The sequence below is a fragment of the Triticum urartu genome, chromosome 3 (assembly GCF_003073215.2).
Source record: "Triticum urartu cultivar G1812 chromosome 3, Tu2.1, whole genome shotgun sequence".
Lineage (NCBI taxonomy): Eukaryota > Viridiplantae > Streptophyta > Magnoliopsida > Poales > Poaceae > Triticum > Triticum urartu.
The window spans coordinates 459,966,958-459,970,135 of record NC_053024.1 but is presented as its reverse complement, the minus strand read 5'-3'; the positions used below and the strand labels follow the sequence as shown (position 1 = coordinate 459,970,135).

Here is a 3,178-nt window from a genome sequence, read left to right as displayed (position 1 = left end):
CAACATAAGATTCTCACGAGGAGACCGATCGATGCTCAAACATGAATTAGCAGCCAAGTGTTTGATTAGCGGTACGGGAAATGCACATGGCCAATGGGCGTGAGTTTTTGCTGAGGATGATCATCTGCTAAGGAGAATGTCTTCACAAATTTTTAGCTCAAAAGGAGGATCCTAGGTGGTACTTGCTTTGCAAAGTACCACACTGGACAAAAATATGAATGTTGAAGCTGGGCTCAAAATAATGAATGGATTGAGCTGAAATTTGGTGGAGGATGGTTATTTGGGCATAGGAAAGCATTGTAGAAAATTGATACCATTTGGACATGCCAAAGTAGTACTTACTTCACAATGCTCTTCTATGGATAAAAACTTGGGAAAACTAGTGAGAGAGATTGGATGAATGAAATAAGCTAAAAATTAGTGTAGGTAAGTTACATAGGTATGGTCATACGCTGGTAAATTTTCAGATCATTTGGGTAAGCCTAGCTAGTACTTACTTCACAAAGCTTCTCTCGAGGTAGAAACTTCGGAAATTTCCTGAGAAAGATTTACTAGGAAAATTGAGCTGAATATTATCATGTGGCAATGATTTGGGTATGGAAGAGTGCCCGAAAAGTTTGAGGGTAATAGGAGGGGTCTATATAACACTGGCTTTGCAACGTGCCAATTTGGCCATAAAATATAAATTGAACCTGGGCTCACATAGATGATTTGACTGAGATGCAATTTTGAGGAGGGTGATAATTTGGGCATATGAAGGAACTGTATAAATTTCATGTCATTTCGAGATATAAAAAAGGTACTTCCTTCACAATGCTTCTAGGTGGACAAAAACTTTGGAAATTTGCCGAGGAAGATTTGCTAGGCAAATGGAGCTGAATTTTATCATGCGGTAATGATTTGGATAGGAAAGAGTGCCCAAAAATTCCAAGGGCAATCAAGAATATATAAATAGCACTCCCTTCATAAAGTGCTGTTGTGAAGAGAATAGGAAAATGAATATTGTTGAATTAGTTTTGAACTAGGCAAGGAAGGATTTTTACATATTTGATGAAGATATGACCCAAAGAATTTATGAGATTTTTTTGGGAATTTTGGGAATGACAGAAATATAGGTTGCTTCACAACCTAAGGCAAAAACTGCCACATGGGCATGACACATAGGCAAAACTGATGAGGTGGCGCCTATTCATAGCAACCCACCATAATTTACAAGGTTATGACCATCTATATTGGTCATGATCAGCTAGAAATAAGGCAGCAGACCAGTGCTATCTGCTTTATGACCATTTCGTGTAAGGAAATTACGAGCTTTCTGACCAAAATGGTCGTTATAGTTTAGGGTTTGGAGCCCCTCGAACAGCTTTTGACCAATTGGTCTCAAATGGTCATAGATCTATGACCAATTCTTCCAGGGTCACTGACAGAAGGTCACTAGTTGACATATTTCTTGTAGTGTTGTATCTCAGTTCAGAAAGTTAGTCAGTTGGCCCCTTACTTGAGTAGATATATATTGGAGAGTTTTGAAAGTAGTTAATTTTCATTGCACTATTTCTTCTTCTTCTTCTTCTATTTATCGGTGCTACTATTTTGCTCTATATTAACTGTAATCAGTTTATGTTCAGTTTTAAAAAATTGTCAAGAAGCGTCAACTATGTTCAGTTTCTTCGGAGTATAAGATCACCTTATTGCAAGAAAGCTGCTCTGTTTTGTTTAGAAGAAGAGTAGAATTGCACAAGTTACATCCTGAAGAATTGCACAAGTTACATCCTGAAGCATAATGGTAGAATTTACACAAGTTTGTCACGCTCCTTTGGCGGAAACTAACACACTGCTTTTGTGACGCAACAGTAGCAGTGGAGATTTGCGTTTTTGGCAAAGAGGAGGGAAGGAACTAACATGATGGCTTAGATCAGTTACTGATGAACTAACATGATGTATGGATGCAGATTATTAATGCTGCTATTTTTGGCTTTTTGCAGTGAACAGTCGATGCAGGGTAGAACTGCTGAATGATACACACGAGTCTGATTTTCAGGTGGCCAAATATACACGAGTCTAAACAAGACATGGGTCTGCTTTCCTCTTAAGCAGAGTAAGTAATCCCTTACTCCACTCGTAGATATACATATCAGCATGATGCAAATTGTTGGAGTAAAAAAGCAAAATGGTACTGCAATTTCAGTACATTTAATTATTTCAATCATCTTCAGTGTACTCCAAGTCAGTGGTACAGCATATCTTTGTCAGTACCCAAATGATCATTTAATTATTTCTAGACAATCTGATCTCCAAGAGCATTTGAGAATTAGGCACTATTCTCTTGCAGTACTCTCTTTGTCTGCATATCTTGATCAACTTGAGGATATAAAAAAAATCACTCCTAGTCCTGATGACTACTTTAACATATCTATCGTCAGGAGTAGATCTTCAGTATACTAGGGACTCAAATACTGTCCCCAGTGTGTTTCTGATGACAGTATGTTTGCAGTAATCAAGACAATATGGTTCTGATGACAGCATATCTATGTACTCCTGGAGATGATATCCTCAACAGAGAAATGTGTGTTTGTGTTTGCAGTATGATCATCAAGCTGTTTCCAGCGACAGCAGTGGAGCCTGGGGAGAGGAGATGAACCTGTGCCTGGGGTGAGGACAACCTGGGATGAGGAGAGCTTGGGCAGCAGCCGAGCCCAGCTCCAACTCACCTCAACCTGGGCGGACTTGGAGAGGAGGAGTCCCTGGAGATGGAGTGGAGTCCCTGGGCGTGGAGAGGAGGAGCGCCTGGGCGCCTGCGTTGGTCTGGATGGAGGTGGAGCTGTGGCGCCTAGAGCTCTGGGGTGGAGCGCTGGCGAGGTAGCTCCAGACCGCGGCGAGGGAGCTTCCGATCACGGTGGGGAAGGGCGACCAAAGAGGGGATCTGGCTCTTGATTGGAGCGGCGCAGACAGCCGGCGGGGAAGGACGCCGGGGATGCGGACGACGGAGGAGCCTGGCGAAGGGGAGGAGGGACGGAGTCCTCCTCCGCCTGGCAAAGGGGAGGAGCGAGGGAGTCCTGGCGAAGGTGTAAGTGCATCTAGTGCCACCCCTAGTTGGTTTTGGAGTATTGACGACAAACCTAGTTGAGGGACTAACGTGTTTGTGAGAATTGCAGGAAAACACAGGTAGAAGTCCCTCATT

General features: G+C 42.4%; 1 long non-coding RNA gene across 1 annotated transcript; it reads left to right on the top strand.

Annotated features, from left to right (window-relative positions):
* The first annotated feature begins 1,481 nt into the window (after positions 1–1,481).
* On the top strand, positions 1,482–2,855 carry LOC125548482. Its single transcript, XR_007301101.1, has 3 exons — positions 1,482–1,937; positions 2,039–2,095; positions 2,582–2,855. It is a non-coding gene; the product is annotated as an uncharacterized LOC125548482 (long non-coding RNA).
* Positions 2,856–3,178: the final 323 nt, after the last annotated feature.